At 40.0% G+C, this 23,547-nt stretch overlaps 1 protein-coding gene across 18 annotated transcripts in view; it reads left to right on the top strand.

Moving 5' to 3' along the window:
* CDKL5 (cyclin dependent kinase like 5) overlaps positions 1–23,547 on the top strand; it is a 213,662-nt gene that overhangs the window by 5,500 nt on the left and 184,615 nt on the right. For 6 of the 18 annotated variants that reach the window (XM_072816790.1, XM_072816773.1, XM_072816777.1 and 3 more), the window contains exons 1-3: positions 11,227–11,400; positions 20,778–20,962; positions 21,377–21,473. The exons of 3 other annotated variants lie outside the window; for them this stretch is intronic. The gene's annotated coding sequence lies outside the window, so the exon portion shown is untranslated. Of the gene's footprint in view, positions 1–11,226; positions 11,401–20,777; positions 20,963–21,376; positions 21,474–23,547 lie in introns of those variants that run through there. 9 more of the 18 variants (XM_072816780.1, XM_072816788.1, XM_072816784.1 and 6 more) reach the window with 3 other exon arrangements.

Here is a 23,547-nt window from a genome sequence, read left to right as displayed (position 1 = left end):
TACTTCTCCCTCTCCCTCTCCCTCTGCCCCTACCTCCAGCTCACACTCTCTCTGGTTTGCTCTGTCTCAAATAAATAAATCTTAAAAAAAAAAAAAAAAAGGTTTTTTAGAAATATTTTTTTTTACACATTTTACAATTTCTTAGTGCTGTTTTATTTTCGAAAGCTTTTGCCTACGGGTGCCTGGTTGGCTTGGTGGATAGAACATGCAGCTCAGGGTCATGAGTTTGAATCCCCTGTTGGATGTAGAGATTGCTTAAATAAATGAAATCTTAAAAATGTTTTGCCTAAACATAATGTATGGCAGAGTATAAAGGACGGTACTGCAAATCTTATAAATTACCTTGTTTTTGTGTTTTTGTTTTTGTGGTTTTGATTTGATTTTGTTTTGATTTTTTTTTAAAGATTTTATTTATTTATTCATGACAGACAGAGAGAGAGAGAGAGAGAGGCAGAGACACAGGCACAGAGGGAGAAGCAGGCTCCATGCAGGGGGCCTGACGTGGGACTCGATCCTGGGTCTCCAGGATCACACCCCAGGCTGAAGGTGGTGCTAAACCGCTGGGCCGCTGGGGCTGCCCTGTTTTGATCTTTTTTAAACCAGCAAATAAAACGTAATGTTCTTAGTGATATGTTGGAAAATCAGGAGTAAGAAATCCAGGTAGGCGTGCATGACTAATTCAGTTGGTGGAGCATGCAATTCCATGTCAGGATCATGAGTTCAAGCCCCAACTTGGGTATTGAAATTACTAAAAAAAAAAAAAAAAAAAAAAAGAAATCAAAGTAAAAGTAATATAATTAGGGAAGAAAAAATTCCTTAAAGATTTAAGACTATGGGTAAAATAATTGATTTTCTTAATTTTAAGCCAATAACATTGTGCATTTTATTGTTTGAGCTCTAATCCCCCTTGAAAGATTCATGCCTACTGTGCATGCCATAGAGCAGGCTTCATTAAATTCAGGTATTCAAACACATGGTCTCCTTTTTTTGTTGCTTCAGATTGGATTGTTGCGGGACTTAACCTTCAAGGTACTGTAGCTACAGCTGTTTTCCTGCTTGCATCATTTTCTTTTTAGTTACCCTTAAAGGATGGGTGTAGGAGTAAAGCTACCTTGGGAGTGAGTTGTGTGGCATAGGCTGATCTCCATGCTCCCAGTTGCTCTCCTTCACTCAGTGTACTACAGATGTAGATGGACATTGCTGATAGGATGGTTCAGGGATGTTGTTTTTTGAGTACACATAATAAGAAGGCAGTGGTTTGGTTAGAGGTATAAAATGTTTTGGAAACTAACTTTCATTGCTTTTACATGAATGTTTCTCTATAGAAAGTGACCCTTACAAGTACCAGGCAGGTAAATCAATAACTCCTTGTGTGGTAGATTGTGTCTGGATTTTTAATAACAAACAGATTGGCCACAGCACTACTCTGATAATAATAGTTTACTGTAAATTCAGTCATAACTGGTTTGAAATGGGTTTACTTTTTTTTTTTTAACTGTTTAACAGCTATGGCTGTAGGATTCTGTTGTTACGTTGTATCCTTTGTAAGGTAAGGTCTAATGTCAAATAGTAACGTAATGAAGTGCTTTCTGACAATGTAACCATTTTGATTTAGAGGGAAATTGTAATTTTTAAAAAAATTTTTTTTTAAATTTTTATTTATTTGTGATAGTCACAGAGAGAGAGAGAATGAGGCAGAGACACAGGCAGAGGGAGAAGCAGGCTCCATGCACCGGGAGCCCGACGTGGGATTCGATCCCGGGTCTCCAGGATGGCGCCCTGGGCCAAAGGCAGGCGCCAAACCGCTGCGCCACCCAGGGATCCCAAGGAAATTGTAATTTTAAATGTGCCAGCTTTGATTTCTGGAAATTAACATATAGATGAATATATTATTTATTTATTTTTAAGACTGCCCCTTTTTTCTTTCATAAGTTGCAATTTTTTTATTTTTAAAGTTTGTTTGTTTATTTATTTATATAATCTCTACACCCAATGTGGGTTTCAAACTCATGACCCCAAAATCAAGAGTTGCTTGCTCTTCTGACTGAGCCAGCCACAGGCCCCCTGTAAGTTGCAATTTTAAATCTCAGTTTTAGATGTTGTATTATGCTTGAAGATTAGGTTCTTGGCAGTGTAGGGTCCTATTGTTATAATCAGATTAAGCACATATATTCACTTAAGGAAGATATGGCAGATAAAAAAAGGTGACAAGTAATAGTTACAGTACAGCTTACTGACTTGGGTTTGCCCAGTTACCCTGATACTGGCTGGGTAGAAACTAGTTTCCTGATGAATAGAATTTTTCGTAGATTACAGAAATTGGTTCAGGTATGACATATCCTAGAATTTATCCACATACTCATCTGGTTTGTTAGCCTCTCACAGAGTGTTATTAGCTTTATTTTTTATTTTTTAAAAAAATTTTAAAAAGATTTTATTTATTTATTCATGAGAGAGAGAGAGAGAGAGAGAGGCAGAGACACAGGCAGAGGGAGAAGCAAGCTCCATTCACGAAGCCCGATGTGGGACTCTATCCCAGGTCTCCGGGATCACGCCCTGAGCCAAAGGCAGATGCTCAACTGCTGAGCCACCCAGGTGTTATTAGCTTTAATTACTAGTACTGTTATTAGCTTTAATTACTAGTACTGTTATTATTTTTTTTAAAGTAGGCTCTGAAAAAAAAAGTAGTCTCTGTGCCCAACGTGGGGCTTGAACTCAAGACCCTGAGATCAAGAGTCATATGCTCTACTGACTGAGTCAGCCAGGCACTCCGCTAATACTGTAATTGTTATTTGCTAATACTACAACTAAAATTTAACAGTACTGCAAATGAAAAGGAAGTTTTATTTTAATTGTTAATAATTGAAAATAGTTGAGGTAGATAAAACCTCATTTTGTGCAAATTGGCGTTTCATACTTTACGAATGATTTCTAAGATAACTGGTCCTACATCCTGTGGATCTATCCTTCATTTAGCAAGTATTTACTGAGTATCTCCTGTATACCAAATTATGATAAAAGCTGGATAGAGTGATAGGTAAAAAGATATGGAGTCCTTGCCCCCCTCCTTTTTTTTTTTTTTTTTTTTTTTAAGATTTATGTGTTTATTTGAGAGAGAGAGAGAGTGCAAGAGCATACTCTTATGGGGAAGGGGCTAAGGGAGAGAGAGAGAGAGAGAGAGAGAGAGAGAATCCAAGCAGACTTGGCACTGAGCTGGGAGTCTGACTTGGGGCTCGATCCCACAACCCTGAGATTATGAGATCATGACCTGAGCTAAAACCAAGAGTTGGATGCTCAATTGACTGAGCTACCCAGCCCCTTCCCTCCACTCCTTTTTTGAGGAGGCCTTGCCCTTAAAGAATTTACAGTTTTGCATTGGAGTCAGAGGCAAGGTACAAGATACTATGGGATTATGTAACAGAGTAGGGATTGGGATCTGTCCTGGGGGGAGCAGGTAGGAAGGCCACACTGAGGAATTAACATTTAAGTGAGATCTGAAGGATGAGAAGGACATGGTCTAGTTGGGGAAATAAATTTTCCTGGCCATAAGGTATAAATGCCCTGAGGCAGAGTGAGAGCTAGCGGCTTTTGAAAAACCACCTTTTAAAGAACCGAGAGAAATCCAAAATGGCTGGAAAGTAGAGAAGCAGGTGATGAAGCAGAATTAGGCAGGGGCCAGGTCCTGAAAAAGCTTAGTAGGCCATCTACGGGGTTTTTAAGCTTGTCCTAAGTCTTCTGGCAAGCTATTGAAGGTTTTAAGCAGAGCTGTGACATGAAATGAAATGTTCCTTCCTCCTCCCCAAAACAAAACAAAACAAAATCCAAGAATTTTAGCTCAATGCAACCTTGATAATTTACTGGAAAGGTCATAATCTGTACAAAGTAGAATATTCTTCCTTCATCTCACTAAAATTTTTGCAACTGCGTCTTTGATTGATTGTCATCTGTGATACTCTTTTCATTGTTTTTATAGAAATTACCTTTAATTTTCTAAGGCTCCTTTTATCCTTCACCATTCTGTTAACCTTATGTAGGAATGTCATTTCTATTTATAACTGAGTTAAATTTTTTTCTAATAGTGTCAGCTCTCTTCCATATTTAAACTTAAAATTCCTCACTGCCCCCCATCTTTAATCTGCTTGAGGTGTTTAATGTTCTAATGAAATGTTTCATTAAATATCGGCATTAAATTTGCTTTATTCTTTTTTTCCCCAAATACAGTGTCTTAGGTCTAGTTTAATATTTTCAGCATTTATGCTAATTCATATTTTATGAAATCTCATTTGAGCACCTATAATGATTTTAGAGAATTTTGTTAATATTGTTTAGGAATACCAATCTTTGGCTGTAAGTACCATTTTCAAATCTGGTTCATATTCTGTGACCTTATCTTTTATATTAAACTGGTCTCTGTCGAGCTTCTTATGTTCAAGTGAGATGATGTGTATAAAAGTGCTCCAAAGGTTTTATTTTACATATGCTGATTTGTTTCTTTTTCCTTCTAAAGTATGTGTTCCTATGTGCTCACTTGTTTTTTGGAAATCATCAGCCATGATGTATTTTTGCTTGCCTTTATGATGGAATAATGAGGTCTTCTTTGGTGTAAAGTTGTTAGTTTATACCTGTAGAGAATGCTATCATGCACTTTTGCCCTCTATATGTACAAAAAATAACTGCAGCGTCACCTCCTTCTTCAAGTATTTCCTTTGAAATCTATTTTGATGCAGCCTCTAACGTAGCTCACTTTGGCCTGGAGTTCTTAGGCTTTTCTGAAGCATTCTATACCTGCTCTGTGTTCTCTCCTTGTTGCTGTAATCATTTTTTTTTTTTTTTTTTTTTTTTTAATCCTGGTGCTGGTAACTTAAAGTTTGCAGTGGTTTTTGGCATTGCTTTTTTTGCTTCCTATTCAGCCTAGGACATTTATTTTAGAAGAGTTGCCTCAATTTAGATTTTACTGGAGTTTGAAAGTGATGTTTTTGTGCTAGTGGTTTCTCCAGCATCCAGAGTGACTGTCCTTGATCCTTGATTTGGAGTTGTGCTTTTGAGTCTGTCCTTCTGCCCAGGGTTGGTAAAGGAAAGCCACATTTGTCTTTGACTGACTTTATGAAAGGGATCTGATGATTTGGGTATCTTGGTGTCAGCATCATAGTAGGTGATGGAGATACAAAGCCAAGATGTGGTGTGCCCTCATGGAGTTTGTAATCCGGCAGAAGAGGCAAAGAACCATGACTAAAGTGCAGGGTCATATGCATGTTCAGATGGAAAGACAGGGCACTGATGGGGCACCTGGGTGGCTCAGGGGTTGAGCATCTGCCTTCAGCTCAGGTTGTAATTCTAGGGTCTTGGGATCACGTCCCACATCAGGCTCCCTGCAGGGAGCCTGCTTCTTCTCCCTTTGCTTATGTCTCTGCCTCTCTCTCTGTGTCTCTCATGAATAAATAAATAAAATCTTAAAATCAAAACAAAACAGGGCGCTGGTACTCTAGACCAGAAGAGGTGCACTTAATGCAGACTTAAGGGGGCTGGGAAAGGCAGTGATTCCTGAGTGTTTGTGAAGAGTCTTAAAAGAGGCCCAGAATGTCTGGTGAAAGGAAGGAATTTTCCAGCAGATAGCGTATTCAAAGACATGGGTCTAAGAACGAGCATATAAAATTGGGGAAATAGCAAGAACTAACATGGATTCATGAATTGTATGCTTTGTTTTGATGCTTTTACCTCAGCTACATTCCAGGATCTTGATTTTCTTTCTTTATGGCCATCTTTTGGCTTTTTTTCTGTCCATTTTCACTTTTACATAGGAAAACGCTATGTATGCATAGGAAATACTGCAACCAGGAGTTTAAATAGGGGTGAGCTTTTGGTAAAGGTTAAGCCTTTGGGTAAAATGGATGAACGCATGGTATCAGTTTTCTTCTTTTCTTTTTTTGGTATCAGTTTTCTACTGTAAGCTCCTGGAGGCATGATATTGACCGTTGTAGCCTCAGCATCTAGTGCATTGCCTGGCACATAGGAAATGCTCAATAAATTTTTCTCTGATGAAAGGTACCTCTTTTCTGCCCACCTTCCTTCATGTCCGTGCCTTCTTCCTTGTTTAGTGGCTTCTCTGTTAGATACCTGTCTAGTGGGTCTTCCTCTCTGCTTGCCCAATAGACATCCTTGCCCTGTGTCTAGTCACTGCTCTTGGGCATAACTGTGTTACATAATTAGATCTACACTGGTGTGTAAATAGGTGCTAATGGCTCCCTGTAGCATCCCTGAAACCTTTCAACCAATGTTTACCGTTAGCAGATGAGGGCGAGGCCAAAGTTGGCAACTAGAAGAGTGACATTTCTTTTGAGTATTTTCATGATTTATTGCATGATTTCATTAAAGTGGTAAGTTCTGTTCCATAATAAACTCTCATGTGTGCCTGCATATGTGTGCTTGTATATACCTTGTATTGTATATTAGTTACTGTTAAGCAAAACTGACATTCTGTGAAGGTGTTTGCTTATTTATCATATGGCTTCACACACCTCCAGACTACTGTTCATGCCCCTCAGATTGGGAGGCTGGTTTTATTTATTTATTAAAAAAAAAAATCTCTAGGTCCAACATGGGGCTTGAACTCATGACCTGGAGACTCCAAGATCAAGAGTTGCATGCTTTACTGGCTGAGCCAGCCAGGTGCCCTGGGAGGCTGGTTTTAAATGTGTTCACATAGTGAGATAAAATATGTGCTTTAGAAAGACGCTCTCTGCAATGACTTTACCAAAGAATCCACTCTACAATATTAGCTGGCTAGATGAACGTTGTTTCTGTTTGTTTTTATTTTTTAATTTTTTCTTTTCTTTTTAAAAATATTTACTTATTTTATGGGAGGGGAGTGAAGGAGAGACCGAGGAGGAGGAAGTGGAGGAGGAGGAGGAGGAGGAGCAGGAGGAGGAGGAGAGAGAGAGAATCTCCTGTAGACTCCCTGCTGTGTGTGGAGCCCGATTTCTACCTGAGCCAAAATCAAGAGTCAGCTGCTTAACCAACCAAGCCACTAAGGTGCCTCTGGTTTTTTTTTCATTATTCAGATCTAGTCTTTATTATTATTTTTTATTTATTTTTTATTGGTGTTCAATTTGCCAACATACAGAATAACACCCAATGTTCATCCCATCAAGTGCCCCCCTCAGTGCCCATCACCCAGTCACCCTCACCCCCCGCCCTCCTCCCTTTCTACCACCCATTGTTCGTTTCCCAGAGTTAGGAGTCTCTCATGTTCTGTCTCCCTTTCTGATATTTCCCACTCATTTTTTCTCCTTTCCCCTTTATTCCCTTTCACTATTTTTTATATTCCCTAAATGAATGAGACCATATAATGTTTGTCCTTCCCTGATTGACTTATTTCACTCAGCATAATACCCTCCAGTTGCGTCCATGTGGAAGCAAATGGTGGGTACTTGTCGTTTCTAATGGCTGAGGAATATTCCATTGTATACATAGACCACATCTTCTTTATCCATTCATCTTTCGATGGACACCGAGGCTCCTGGCGCCTCTGTTTTTATTTTTTAAAAGATTTACTTATTGGGCTCCTGGGTGGCTCAGTCACTTAAGCATCTGCCTTTTGCTCAGTCATGATCCCAGGGTCCTGGGATCGAGCCTGTATTGGGCTCCCTGCTTCTCCCTCTCCCCCTGCCCCTCTTCCCTGCTTGTGCTCTCTGTCCCACTCTCTCAAATACATAAAATCTTTAAAACAAAACAAAAAATATTTATTTTAGAGAGAGAGGATGCAAGAGAGAAACATAGGAGTGAGGAGAGGGGCAGAAGGAGAGGGAGAGAAAAACCCAAACTGACTCTATGCTCCGAGTGCAGAGTCTGATGTGGGGCTCGATTTCATGACCCCAAGATGACAACCTGAGCCAAAACCAAGAGTTAAACACCCAACTGACTGTACCTCCCAGGCGTCCCTTGTTTTTATTTCATTTTTAATTTTTGAAAATATAACCTTTTTTTTTTCTTTAAAGATTTTATTTATTCATGAGAGACACACAGAGAGGCAGAGACACAGGCAGAGGGACAAGCAGGCTCCATGCAGGGAGCCTGACGTGCGACTGGATCCTGGGTCTCCAGGATCACGCCCTGGGCTGAAGGCAGCGCTAAACAGCTGAGCCACCCGGGCTTCCCAGAATATAGAACCTTTTTTTAAAAGGATTTAATTATTTATTTGAGAGAGAGAGAACATATGCACAGGAGGGGTGGGGAGAGAGAGAATCTCGAGTAGACTCTGTGCTGAGCATCAAGGCCCATGGGGGACTTGATCTCATGACCCTGAGATTACAACCTGAACCAAAACCAAGAGTTGGGTGCTAAATGATTAAACCATCCAGGTGCCCCCTGTTTTTAAGCATGCTGTCTTAGACTTTTAAATATTTTCTCGGGATCCCTGGGTGGCGCAGCGGTTTAGCGCCTGCCTTTGGCCCAGGGCGCGATCCTGGAGACCCGGGATCGAATCCCACGTCAGGCTCCCGGTGCATGGAGCCTGCTTCTCCCTCTGCCTGTGTCTCTGCCTCTCTCTCTCTCTCTGTGTGACTATCATAAATAAATGAAAAAAAAATAATAAATATTTTCTCAACATTTTGGTAATTTCTCATATTATGGGTCCCACTTGCCCAGAAAACTCACCTCCCCAGTCTCTTTTAGAGCTATAATAATATGGGCTTGTGACCTAGGTTTGAACAGTCATTTACACAGAAGTGAGACTTGTATGTAGAGGTGAGCATTGTGATGTGGCCATCATGTGTAGTTGAATTGATGACCTGGTCGTCATTGACAGCGGTGTTTTTTTTTAAATTTTTTATTTTTATAGTTTTATTTATTTGAGTAATCTCTATACCCAATATGGGGCTCAAACTCATGACCCTAGATCAAGAGTCACATGCTCTTCTGACTCAACCAGCCAGGTGTCCTTTGATATTTTTTTTAAATTTTAATTTAATTTTTTAAGGAGTAGCAATGGCAGAGCTTATGGAATTCAGTTTCAAGTGATATTGGTGCTGAGTAGTGGCAATAAATTTTTTTGGGTGGAGGGTGTTTGTCTTTCTTCCTATTTTATGATCATTTGGGATTTTTAGTTAGATGCCTTATTAATTTTGGAATATTTTCAGCTGTTATCTCTTCAAATATTTCCCTTGTCCCATTCTCCTATTTCTGTGATTCCATTTATCAGTATGTTAGAACCTTTGGTATTTTCCCATAACTCTTGAATGTTTTTGTTTGTTTTTTTACTCTGTTTTCTCACAGTGTTTTGATTGGGGTAATATCTAATTTTCAAGTTCATGGATTCTTTGCTTGCTTGAGTTGAGTCTGGTGAAGAGCCTCTTCATCGCTTCATTTCTCTTAACTGTATTTTTCATTTTTAGTACTGTCTTTTTTTTTTTTTTTTTTTAAGTAGGCTCAATGCCCAACATGGCACTTGAACTCAGGACCTCGAGATTGAGAGTTGCATGCTCTACTAACTGAGCCAGCCCTATGCCCCTCATATTTTTTTTTTTAAGATTTTTAAATTTATTCATGAGAGAGAGAGAGAGAGAGGCACAGAGACACAGGCAGAGGGAGAAGCAGGTTCCATGCATGGAGCCCAACATGGGACCAGATCCCGGGACTCCAGGATCAGGCCCTGGGTGGAAGGTGGTGCTAAACCGCTGAGCCACCCAGGCTGCCCTGCCCCTCATATTCTTATGGTTCTCATCTCTCTGCCAAATTATCCCTGATTTTGCATGTTGTTCTCCTTTTATGTTAGAGCTCTACACATTACTCTTAATATTTGAAATTTAATTGTAGATATTTCCAAAATCTGAGTCTATGTCTAGGTCTCATATGTCTTTTTTTTTTTTTTAAAGATTTTATTTATTCGGGCGGGTGGTGCAGAGACACAGGCAGAGGGAGAAGCAGGCTCCATGCAGGGAGCCCGATGTGGGACTGGATCCCGGGACTCCAGGATCACACCCTGAGCCGGAGGCAGACGCTTAACCTTAACTGCTTAGCCACCCAGGCGTCCCTGTTCTTTGTCTTTTTTGAGTGTTGTTTTTTCATTGCCTTTTGTTAGGTCTTGTGATTTTTTTTCCTTGTTGCAAGCCTGACTTATTTTGTAGAATAGTAGAGACTGAGGTGTATAATTTTTATGTCTGTAAATGGGCATATCTTTCCTTGTGCCAGGTCTTTGGTGCAGGGATTTGAGTTAGGCAGGAGTTGGGCTGGGTTTGAGTTTGATTGTTGCTGTGGTTACCCTCAGTGTACCTCAGGCTTCAAATTCTCATAGAGATAGTTTGTGATTGGGGTGGGAGTTTTATTTATTTTTTTTCATAAAATTTTTTAAAAAGATTTTTATTTATTTATTCATGAGAGACAAAGAGAGAGAGGCAGAGACACAGGCAGAGGGAGAAGCAGGCTCCATGCAGGGAGCCTGATGTGGGACTTGATCCCGGGACTCCAGGATCACGCCCTGGGCTGAAAGCAGGCGCCAAACCTCTGAGCCACCCAGGGATCCCTTATTTATTTATTTTTTTAATTTAAAAAAATTATTTATTTTAGAGAAAGAGTAAGTATGTGGGTGCACACACATGCATGAGCCAGGACAGGGGCAGAGGGAGAGAAGCAGACTCCCAGCTGAGTGAGGTACCGGACATAGAGTTCAATCCCATGACCCTGAGATCACGACCCAAGTCAAAACCAAGAGTCGGATGCCCAACCAACTGAGCCCTGGGAGTTGGTTTATTTTATTTTGAGTTTCAGGTGTTTCTTCTGACCTGTGGCTTAGAGAGGGTCTCCTTATATGATCTTGTTCTTCTCCTGTCCCTCTGCTAGTAGTATTCTGCTGTTTACCTAAAGTTGGTTAGCTTGGAGGTGATGGTCGGGGGTTGTCTTTTGTTCTGGTTAAACCTCAGGTTAGGCTTGCATCAGTGTCCCAAAGCCTTGGCTTCTGTGGTGGGCTTAGTGTGGAATCCTGCCTCTCTCCTAGGCATAGGGTGCCAATCCCTTCCGCCAGCTGCAGTGAATTTTTACCAGTGCTTTAAGGGTTGAAGCACTTAGTGGCCTTGATGAGGGCTTTTCTTCCTTAGTGGAGATAGAGAGAGAAGGATCAGGGTATATTTCTTGCTTCTGAGGCACAGCTGCAGGTGTCGTGCCCCCCCCCCCCCCCCCCCCCCCCCCCCCCCCCCCCCGTCTGCATCATAATGGGCATGCTCTGGGCTCTTTGCTCTCTGTGAGTACCTGGTGGGGTTGGAGGAAGATCCTACAGAAGTCTCCCCAATTTCTGTGACCTCCCCAGTGGTTTTACACTGTTCCTTCAGCAAAGCCACATCGGGTTTTTATCAACTTGCCAATTATTCTAGCTGCACTTCTCTTATCAGTGTCCAGTTACAGTCTACCCAGGTGAGCACAAGGTTGTCTCCTGTCTCCTTGCAGGCCCTATCTCCTCAAATTTTGAGCTAATGGCTCTATGATGAGTTTAAAGAAAGTCATGAATTTGAAATCAGTCCAACTCTTTTTCATTATTAGGGTGGGCAGCTATGTTCCTTTCAGCTTTCTTACTCCAGGGTGGAAAACAGAAGTCTGGTTACCCTTAAAATTTTAACATGCACTTTTAACTAAAGTCTAAACTTAATATCCCTAACCTCCTGAATAAGGCAAAGATTTTAGGGTGGTTTATACCTTTTAACTGTTATCCTTTCTTCCATGTTAGTTATTTATGCTTTAGTTTTGTCTTAAGTCATCTTAATATAAAAATAGTGAATGTTTACTCATCAACGTGTTCTCCAAATTTCTTAGCTCACCATTCTTCATCCACCCCATTTCTTCATTTTGGGTTCAGGTTCCTTTTTTATAAAGAATGTTCCTAAGTAGCTTTTTCAATAAAGGGCTGTTTTTAATAAACTTGATCTTGGTATTTCTGAAAGTGTCCTTACTTCACATTTTCTCTTGAATGATTGTTGAGCTGGGTACAGAATTTACGTTGACAATTATTTTCCCTCAGCACTTTCATAATGTTATTCCTTTGTGTTTTGACAAGTCTTGTTAATGAGAAGTCTTCAGTCAGTTCAGGTGTAATTTCTTTATATGTAGGTAATTATCTTTTCCCTTGGGCTACCTTTAAGATTTTTCTCATTGTTTTTGATCTGTAGTTTCTTTGTGATATCTCTACATGTAGATTTGTTTTTATTCTGCTTTTATTTGGTATATTCCATTAGTCTGAAGACTCATGCTGCCTACAGTTGTTAAAATCCTAGTCATTATCTTTTTAAATATTGCTTCTCCTCCATTTTCCATTTCTGGAACTATTTAGATATGTGTTATATCTTTACATTGTATCCTCCCTGTTGCTTAAATTTCTTTAATATTTTCTGTTTGTACTTCTGCATGATTTCCTGACACCCATCTTACAATTGACTAATTTCTCTTTAGCTGTGTCTAGTCATTTGGTTAAACCATTTATTGGGAATTTTCACTAAAAAACACTTGGCTAAGGTGCCTGGGGGCTCAGTTGGTTAAGCATCTGCCTTCAGCTCAGGTCATGGTCCCAAGTCCTGGGACTGAGTCCCACATCAGGCTCCCTGCTCAGAACGGAGTCTCCTCCCTCTACTCCTCCTCCCTGCTTGTGCTCACTCTCTCTCTCTCTCAAATAAATACATTTAAAAATCTTAAAAAAATAAAAACACTTGGCTATTTTTTAAAATGTAAAAATTTCTGTGTATAAATCTACTTTTAGATTTTCATAAGGGCGGGGCATCTGGGTGGCTTAGTGGTTGAGCATTTGCCTTTGGCTCAGGGCATGATCCCTGGGTCCTGGGATCGAGTCCCACTTCGGGCTCCCTGCAGGGAGCCTGCTTCTCCCTCTGCCTATGTCTCTGCCTCTCTCTCTCTCTCTCTCATGAATAAATAAAATCTTAAAAAAAAAAGATTTTCATAAGGGCATTTTCTTGTCATTTCTTTGAACATTTAAAAATATAATTATGTTTGTCTCCTTTGGATTATTTATTTATTTATTTATTATTTTTATTTTTTTCTCCTTTGGATTATTAATTGTAGTTCTTGAGGAGTGAAATCTCTGATTTGTCTGCCCTCCCACCTCCGTCCAAGTTTTGCTTGTCAAGGTTTGTAACATTTGACAATTTGGGAATTACTTACTTGTCCCTGGCTTGTGGGATGCTTCTTTGAATGGTTTTGCGTTTTTCTCTGATGAGGCTCTTTGGGTCACGGTTCCTGGCAGTTTTTGGTCTATTCTTAGATGGATTTCTGATAACTGGAGAGTGGTGTGAATTTAATTCCTTATCTGTGGTAAAGCAAAGACTTGGGTTTTCCCTTTTGCTTTGGTCATTCCTTCAACACACAGCCTTGGGCTTCTGTGCGCAAGATTTCTTCTTTTTCATCCAAGCACAGGCCTTTGTATCTCTTGGCTTTATGCTGGTTGTTCACTTCCAACTTCTTTCCCATGCACAGACTTGAGGCAACATCTCTGCTTTCCTGGTCCCATAATCATTTGAGTTTTCTGCTCTTGGTTTAGACAGCATGAGTGAGCAGGTCTTTGTCTTGTGACGAAGAAGAGGAAGATCTCTGTCCTGTGACAAGAAGAATCTAATAAGCCCTTGTCTTTGCAGCCAATCCTTTCTATTCTGTTGTTCCTGACTGTTGGTTGGGCAGGAAGTAGTTCATCCAGTTAAGAACTAGGAAGTAGTTGCAACCATGGGCATCCTCTGATATGAATAGATTATTCACCAAAAGTTCATTTAGATATGGATTGTGTAGAACACAGTTCCTGTTATCTGATAGGAACTATGTATGTTATTAAAAGAAAAAAAGGGTTAATTTTTCAGGTAACCCTTAGGAGTCTGTTCTTTCCATGATGCAGTTGAAATTCACATAGACTCGTGAGCTCTCTGGGATTATAATCAGTATGTATAGAAGGTGATTTATGTGGGGAGGTGCATTTTAACATTCTCAGTGAGAGAAGGGAGTCTGGAGTTTTCTAGCCTCATTTGGTCTTCTCTGGTTGTGACCTGCCAGCTGCCGGGCCCTGTTAATTGTTATAAAGTCAGGTCACTGTTCTCAGACCTGCCGTCAAATCCTCCCTGCTCATACTTAGCACACAACCTTGCCTCCACTCCACTTGAGAATATTGAGGGCCTTTTGGTGAATTTTCTGCAGTTTTTGGCTCTATCTACAAATTTATCAGTCCCGCTCTCTACAGAGCTGTTGTTTTTCTCCTGTCTCAAAAGATGAGGTGCTTCTGCTGTTCTAGGCCAGTCCCTTGTCTGGTGCCCTCAGCTTCAGTGCTACTTCTTTAGCCGTGTTTTTCCATCAGTTATTCCCCTTCTACCTCCTCATCCTCAACCAGGGGTAGTTTTGCCCCCAGGGGATGTTTTTCAATGTCTGAAGACATTTTTGGTTGTCACAGCGTGGGGTGGTGGAGGTGGTATGTGTGCTTCTACCCAGCATCTGGTGGGTGGAGGCCAGGATTGCTGCTTGACATCTTAGAGTGCACGGCACAGCCCCCCAGGCAAAGAATTTACCTGCTTAAAACTGTTGGTTGTGCTGAAGTTGAGTAACCTTGTTCTATCCTTAGTCTCACTTTTGGACTTTGTTGTTTTTCTCTGATCTTATTCCTAAGGTTCTTGTCCTAGAAAACCTTTTTTTTTTTTTTTAAGATTTTATTTATTTATGAGACACACACACACACACACACACACACGGAGGCAGAGACACAGGCAGAGGGAGAAGCAGGCTTCACACAGGGAGCCAACGTGGGACTCGATCCCGGGTCTCCAGGATCACATCCTGGGCTGAAGGTGGCGCTAAACCACTGATCCACCCGGGCTGCCCTAGAAAACCTTTTCTAAACCACTTGGCCACTCCTCTCCTAGCTGTCTAACCTCCAAGCCTCTGAGAGAGTGGTTTATATGTAATCTATCCTTTTCTCATTCACTTCTCAAACTGCCCCTCTTGCTCTCTGACTTCCTGCTCTCAACACTAGACTGTGTTTTTCTGTGATCACCTGTGACCTCTTGTGTGCTTCAGTTAGATTCATCAGTTCTAATTTTACTTGACATTTCTGTTGCACCTGACACCGTTAATCACTATCTCCTTGAAGCAGCTTGTTCCCTTGGCATCTTTGTTCTCCATGTCCTCCTCTTTCATTTCTTTCTATGCAACCTCTGTTGGCTTGTCCCAATCCACTTCTTACACACTGCTGTTTCCTGGGTGGTTGACTTCTTGGCCAAGTGTTATCATGGGTCATTGTCTCAATTACACCCAGATTTTTAGTTCTACTTACCTGCAGATGTTTTTCTAAGTTTCTAAATTCTTCTCCTACTTTTCCCTATAAGCTTCAGACTCATTCTCCACCCCCCCCCCCCCCCGACTCATTCTTAAAAACCTTCCAGAAATTTACACCTGAGTATTCTTACAGGTATCTTATACTGAGCATGTCTCATGTGAAGTACAGCATCCTTTCCTCATACTTTGCTCCTTAATTGAAAAAAAAAAAAATCTCCTACTGGTTCCACCATCCACTCAGGGTCCTAAGATAGATAGTTGGGTCTTGTTCAATTCCAGATACATTATGCTAGTATGGTATAAAATGTGATTTTGATCATATCACTGATATGCTTGAAAGCCTGCAGTTGTGCTCTCTTGCTGACAGGAGAAGGAGAAAGGATAAAGACTGAATTCGTTTATATGGCCTGTCAGGCTCTCTGGTGTGTTCTCTACCTACCTCTTCAGCCTCATATCCTTTCCCTGTCAGCCTCAAACACTGCTCAGATAAGTAGAGTTCCCCATAAAATTCTGTTTCAAATGTACTGTCTTTGTTTATGCTCTCTCCTTTGCCTGGAATGTAGTGTTTTTCTGTAGAGTTGCTACCTCTTCAGGTGGTGGGACTCCCTATTCCTCAGGGAAGCTACAGTTAATTGGTACCTTTTCCCACTTCCCTGGCCTCAACGTTATTGAGTATGCCTTGTCTGAACTATGATTTTGGAGAGCCAGGACTGGGTAAATGTTGGCATTAGTCCTGCAGAAAGAGGACAGGGAGTGGCACCGGTAAAGGTTTTTACAGCTTTTCAATTATGTGGTCACTATTAAGCCAATTCTTTTCTTAGTCCCTACTACCTATATAGGTATATTAGCTTTCAAGGGTTCTTCTGGAAAAAAATGTATCTTTTGATGGAGATATCTTTTATTGGCCTACACGAAGTTGTTGATATTTCAGCTCTACTAGGTTTTGCCACTCATAATTATTTGTTTGTTTGTGTTTTAAGTAGGCTCCATGCCCAGTGTGGGGCTTGAACTCACTGCCCTGAGATTAAGAGTTGCGTACTCTACAACTGAGCCAGTCAGGTGCCGTTGTCACCTATTCAGTCTTAACCTGCTTCATAGTTCCTTGGAATTCCTCATTGATCTGACTGCTGGGAGCACTTCCTACATTCCCAGGGATGCTCTGTTTTTTGTTTCTTTTATATTTCTTTTTCTTTCTCCTTCCTCTCTTTCTTTCTCCTTTCTCTTTCTCTCTTTTTTTCTTTTTCTCTTTTTTAAAAAATAGACTCCACATCCAGCATGGAGCCCAACGTGGGGCTGGAACTCACAACCCTGAGATCAAGACCTGAGCCGAGATCAAGAGTCAGATGCTCAACTGACTGAGCCAGCCAGGTGCCTTTTGCTTATTTCAGTTGGTTCTAGAAGGAAAGGTAAACATGTATTTTTGATCAGCCATTTTGAAATAGAACTTCAGTGCTCTGTACCTCCATAGGTTCTCTATTTTTTCTCCTCTATTGTAAACATCATGGCAAAGAATGCCTGTTTATTTATTTATTTCTTACAAAGAATGTCTTGTAAAGTGAATCCTTGCATATATCTTTGATCATGTTCTTAGGACACTAGTTTTATATTCCCCTTGAGAATCACTGGGGTGATGATGGATGACTCTGATGACATTGTGCCATACCTGTGAAGGGTGTGAAGGAAACGCTGCTGATTCACCTAAAGGAAAGGTTACTAGTTAAAAATGTTTACTATTTTGGCCAATGTGGTCAGTTTCTCTTTATTTTTCACTGGATTTAAAAAAATTACCTCTAAGATTAAATATTTACCAAACTTATTTATTGGCCATTTGTATTTTTCTTTGTACATTTTCTTTTCATCTTAAAGGCTTTTTTTTTTTTTTTAAATACTCCTTTCTAGGGTTCACTGAGTTCTTTAGCCTGAAATAAGCAAACACTGATGAATGTAAGATCCGTCACTCATTCTTTCAGCTTAGATTTATTATGATCTGATCTTGGAAAATCAAAATCCACTCCTAGTTTTGTGGTTATTAATAATACCTCACAAGGTGGCTGTGAAAATTAATTGAAATAACATAGGTGAAGTACCCAACACAGTAACTTGTATACAATAGGCACCAGTAAATACTAGTTTCTTCTGTGCATTCTTTATCCTTTGCCAGATTATTAAAATAACTGCAGTGTTCCATACCTGAGAGAGAGGGATGGCTTGTATTTACTGAACCCTTGTTAAATGAAGGGCAGTATGCCAAATACCTTGAGGGATACCGAGATGTCTAAGGCTGGTTCCTGTCCAGGGATAAACATCAGCTTACTATATATATTTTTACTTTTCTAGGCTGCTGCTGCTTTTTTTTTTTCCTTTTTAAACATGCCATTCTGAAAACCTTTCAGTTTTTAAAGTGTGTTTTGAGTACAGAACATTTTAAAGATTGGTGTGCCACATTTAATCCATTACATTTCTACGAGAATAGTTAAATTAGCTCCATTTTATAGATGGGGGTCCTAAAGGGTCATCTGCCCAGCTTCTAGTCAAGGTAAAAATAGGATACTAGGATGTAGAAGAATGCTAACCATTGTATTTCCAGCCTTAGTAGGTGCTAAATAAATATTTGTTGAATGAATGTATCCTCTTTTGTTAAATTTTATGTTAAGCCCATTCTTAAATCTCATCTCTACTTCTTACTGTTTTATTCTCTCCTTTTGTAATTTATTCTGCTAAAGTGGTCAATATAAACTGTAAAAGTTACTGGTTGGTGGAGAAGACCTTAGATGTTGGAAGACAAAAGGTATACTGCTGTAGTCATAATGAAAAAAGGCTTTGAGAGGAGGGGATTTTTGTGCTGATACTGACTGTATTTGCCAATTTATTTTTTTAAAGCTTTTTAATTAATTTAAAGTAATCTGTATACCCAACATGGGGCTTGAACTCATGACTCCAAGGGATCAGGAGTAGTGTGCTCTACTGACAGAGCCAGCCAGGCGCTCTGCCAGTTTAATTTTCTACCTTGATGCTGATTCATTGCAAGACCTACCTTTCTAGTTCTTGTGACAGCTACAGGGGGCTTCCCAAGTTTGGGGCTAGGGAAAATGGCCCAATTTTTTGTACTCTAAGGTGACTCTGTTGTTAATAGGTTTTTCATTTAATCTCTATTAAAGTAGGAAAAATTAGCAATTATAATTAGGCTCTGGAGATTTGAGGGGAAAATTTTTTAGTGGATGAACTAGCAAATATACAAACTTTAATAGAATAAGTGATTAACATGCCAGAGTTTGCTCTGTATTTAGTTTCTTGTAGTTGATTGGCTTGGACGGTGAAATAAGGGCTCTTAGTAAAAATGATAAAATCCTGGAAAGGATTGGTGATGGGACATCCATTGCAGAGAGTAGTATTTTTTTTTTTATTTTTTTATTTATTTACTTATGATAGTCACAGAGAGAGAGAGAGAGAGAGAGAGGCAGAGACACAGGCAGAGGGAGAAGCAGGCTCCATGCATCGGGAGCCTGATATGGGATTCGATCCCGGGTCTCCAGGATCGCGCCCCGGGCCAAAGGCAGGCGCCAAACCGCTGCGCCACCCAGGGATCCCTGCAGAGAGTAGTATTAACACACCTTCACTCTGCACATGGAACACTGTTCAGTCAGCCTTGCTAATAAATACACTTTTCACAAATTTTATGACTAGATAGATCTCTTCATCACATTGTTGGTTTCTTCAGTTTATTTATTTATTTATATATACATACTTTGGATACATTCAGTGAGGCTTATAAACAATTGTTTTGTAAAATAATTTCATAGGTAGAAATAAGCCTTTGGGAAAGGTTGGAAAAACTTTGCTTTGATTCTTCCTAGCTGGTGACCAGGGACAAGGTATAGGATGACTCTGGGACTATTTTCTTTTCTTTTCTTTTTTAAGATTTTATCTATTTATTTATTTATGATTTTATTTGTTTGAGAGGGAGAGAGAGAGAGCATGTGTGTGCCCTCAAATGAGCACAAGCAGTGGGGAGGGGCAGAGGGAGAGGGAGAAGCAGATTGCCTACCTAGCACAGAGCCCCAGATCCCCAGATCCCCAGATCCCCAGGCTGGGCTGGATTCCAGGACCCCAAGATCATGGCTTAAGCCAAGGGCAGACTCTTAACCAACTGAACCATCCATGCACCCCTAAAGATTTTATTTTTTAAAGTCATCTCTATACCCATCGTGGGACTCGGATTTACAACTCTGAGATGAGGAGTCGCATACTCCCCCAACCGAGCCAGCCAGGTGCCCCTCTGGAACTATTTTCTTATCTCTTAATACTGTTAGGATTAAATGTCATAATGTGTGTAAAAATACTTAGCATTGTGTCCAATGTATGGAAGTGCTCCAAAAGCACAATTTTAAGCTATTTGTCTTACCTGCTAAGGATATACTGCAGTGGTTAAGTAAAGAATTTTGGGGCAGCCCTGGTGGCTCAGTGGTTTAGTGCCGCCTTCAGCCCAGGGTGTGATCCTGGAGACCCAGGATTGAGTCCCATGTCGGGCTCCCTGCATGGAGCCTGCTTCTCCCTCTGCCTGTGTCTCTGCCTCTCTCTCTCTCTCTCTCTGTGTCTCTCGTGAATAAATAAATGAAATCTTAAAAAAAAAAAAAAAAGAATTTTGGAGCCTGACTGCTTGGGTTTGAATTCCAGTTCTGTCACTTCCTGGCTAGGGAACAGATTTTAGTGACCTTTTGGCAAAATGAGGTTTCTGGTAGTGAAGGACCAGAAAAGATTCTTGTGAGGATTAAGTAAATTAATGTAAATAAAGCAGCTAGATCAGTGGTTAGCACAAAAGTGCTGTATATTTTAGCTGTTGTTATGATTTCATCATATTTGAAAACCTGTGCCCTTCCGATATATTTGAAATACTATATTCTAAATTTTTTTGCATCATTTTGATTTCAAGCTCCATGAAGGCAGGGTCTGCTCTGTTTTGTTTACTACTGTATTGCTAACATCTGGAATAGTGTGACTTGCATAGAATATTTAGTAAATATTTGTGAAATGAATGAATAAATAAATGATGAGTGTTCCATTTTCTTTGAATTATGTTGGCAGGTATTCTATTTAAGTAGTTTTTTATTAAGTCACTGTAAAAAAAAAATCTGTAACAAAACTTCTAAGTTCTCAGTGTTTACAGACTGAAATCCAAGTTTCTTAGCTTTGCATTCAAAACCTGTAGAATCTAACCCTACCCAGTTTTCTTCTCTATTACAATGTAGAGTTTAGACCAAATACCCTTTTTCTTTTTTAAGATTTTATTTATTTATTCATGAGAGACAGAGAGAGAGGCAGAGACAAAGGCTGAGGGAGAAGCAGGTTCCATGCAGGGAGCCCGACGTGGGACTCGATCCCGGATCCCAGGATCACGCCCTGGGCCAAAGACAGCCGCTTAACCACTGAGCCACCCAGGCGTTTCCCCGCCTTTTTAAAAAAGATTTATTTATTTATTTGAGGGAGAGAGCAAGCAAGTGAGCTCCGGAGCAGAGGACAGAGGCGCAGAGAGTAAGAGAGAATCCTGAAGCAGACTCCCTGCTGAGCCCTGAGCCCTGTTCCATTTGCAGCGTTCAGTCTTACAACACTGAGATCATGACCTGAGCTGAAACCAAGAGTTGGACGCTTAACCAAGTGTGCCACCCAGGTACCCCACCAGATATTCCTTTTCTGTCTCATTTCAAATGTATGAATCTCTGGGTTGTGAATTAATTCACTGGGTCATTGTGATATCCAGTCAGTAAAATGGTAAATGTGAAAGCACTTTGCAAATTATATATCATCATCATCATCATTATTTATAATAATCCTTAAATGTTTTTAACCAAATTTTGCTGGATTGTGCCCTCTTCTATTTGCTCACACAACTTAACTACAACCCCACACGTTTTTTCCAGACCTAGTTCAAATCCATTTTCCTGTGTAAAACATAACCTCTGCAGTCTAAAACGAGCACTCTTTGAACATTTATAGTTGTTGTGATTTGTATGGTTTATTTGGTAATAATGAACTTGAATTATCTAATCTTGTCTGTTGTCTTTTTTTTTTTTTTTTTTTTAAGATTGCTTTATTTTTCAGGAATCTCTACACCCAATGTGGGACTCAAACTCACAACCCCAAGATCAAGAGTCCCATGCTCTTCCAACTGAGCCAGCCAGGTGCCCCTTGACTGTTTTCTTGATGTATGACTAGGATCTTACTTAAACTGTTAATGAAACCAGTAAACATTTACCAAGCACCTGTTGTTGTAATCTCTAGACACAAAGTTTTCATGTATTAATTCCAGTTTTCACAATTGAATTGTAAGATACTGTTAAAAGATAAACTGAGGCATCTTAAAATTTTTGAAAGTTTCAGAAGAAAAATCAATTCAATTTGGGCACTGCCAAACTGGAAGTGGTTAGGAGCACTTGGCTGCCAGGAGCCCCAGGGTAAAGGCTTATATATAAGGGCGAAGGTGTGAAGGCAAAGAAAGGAAGTTATTTGATTGTCTATTACTTAAAGCCTAGTTGGCTGTTTGCGATAGGAAAGCAAAACCTAAGGACAACCAAACCTTGAGGCGTTTACAGGCTTAGATTTTGGTTTGCCTTTATAGGCCACCACAGCATTACAGCAACAACAATCTAATAGCTTCCTTGTTTAATTTAACTCTACTTAAGAACACAGACTATGATGTGTACTTTCTGTTTTTTTTTTTTTTTTTTTTAACTTTCTGGTTTAAAGAATGGTTCCTTTATATATAATAACATGGAGCAGTGGTTGATTAGCTGATGTATCTTTACTGTTAAAATGAAGTTGCAAACATTTTCCTTTTCAGAACCAGTCTAGCATTTGTGTATGATATCTGGGGTTTTGTTAATACTGGTTCATACTAATATTTTCTTCTTTAGTTTGTTTTCAAATACCTTGACTTATTTCATACTTATTTTTCCTCCACCAAGGTAAAAATACTATCTTTCCTTAAATTGCTTACCTTGGAATTTGATGGATCCCTTTGGTCAACTGCCGTTTCTCTCATGTGTTACCTTTGTTAGCTCTACTCATGCAGTGATCTGTTGAAGTCATCTTTTTTTTTTAATTTTATTTATTCATGAGAGACACAGAGAGGCAGAGACACAGAGAGGTAGAGACACAGGCAGAGGGAGAAGCAGACTCCCTATGGGGAGCCAGATGTGGGACTCGATCCCAGGACTCTGGGATCATGACCTGAGCCAAAGGCAGATGCTCAACCACTGAGCTACCCAAGTGCCCCTGAAGTCATTTTTTTTTTTTTAACTTTTTGAGCATCAGATAAAATGAAAAAATATTAATAGAATTTTCATTCTACATAATGCATTTGGTTTTTAAAAATGATTTGGGATTTATTTATTTAAAGATTTTTATTTATTTGTTCATGAGATACACAGAGAGAGAGGTAGAGACAGGCAGAGGGAGAAGCAGGCTCCATGCAGGGAGCCTGATGTGGGACTCGATCCTGGGTCTCCAGGATCACACCCCAGGCTGAAGGCACCGCAAAACTGCTAGCCACCAGGGCTGCCCTGATTTGGGGTTTAAAAGCAGTTTGCAGTGTAGCACCAATCAAGGCTCTCTTGAAGAGACAGCACTTTTGGGGCTTTCTGAGAGAGGTGACCTTTGTGCAGAGACTCGATGGAATAAGTGTTAGCAGGATGTTTCTGGTGGGAACCCTCTTATTTGATGGAATCAGGTCCATAATTGGAAAGTGAATTTTAAAAATTGGTCAAGTTTGGGATGCCTGCATGGCTCAGCAATTGAGCATGACCCAGGGTGTGATACTGGGGTCCTGGGATTGAGTCCTGCTTTGGGCTCCCTGCATGGAGCCTGCTTCTCTCTCTGCCTGTGTCTCTGCCTCTCTCTCTCTCTCTCTCTCTCTCTCTGTGTCTCTCATGAATAAATAAATAAAATCTTTAAAAAAAATATTGGTCAAGTTCTAAGTAACTAAATAAGAACACACATACAACATTTTGCCATAAAGCATATGTTTCTTTGCTAATATTTTGAGGTGAGGCCAAGGCCTTTTTTTTTTCTGAGAATGGATCAGCTGACTGAAGGTCAATGGCTTCTGTCTTATATGAATCATACTCCTAGTCCACCCTATTTGTGTAGTAGATCCAGTTTTGATTTCTTGAAAGTGGAATAGTAACTTAGATAACTTATGAAACCATCTAGTGCAGAATTCTAGATTTTTAAGAGCTTTTTCCTTTTTTTTTAAAC

The sequence above is a fragment of the Canis lupus genome, chromosome X (assembly GCF_048164855.1).
Source record: "Canis lupus baileyi chromosome X, mCanLup2.hap1, whole genome shotgun sequence".
In the NCBI taxonomy this organism is placed as follows: Eukaryota; Metazoa; Chordata; class Mammalia; order Carnivora; family Canidae; genus Canis; species Canis lupus.
The sequence above is the reverse complement of the archived record's forward strand: the minus strand, read 5'-3'. Positions and strand labels throughout refer to the sequence as shown.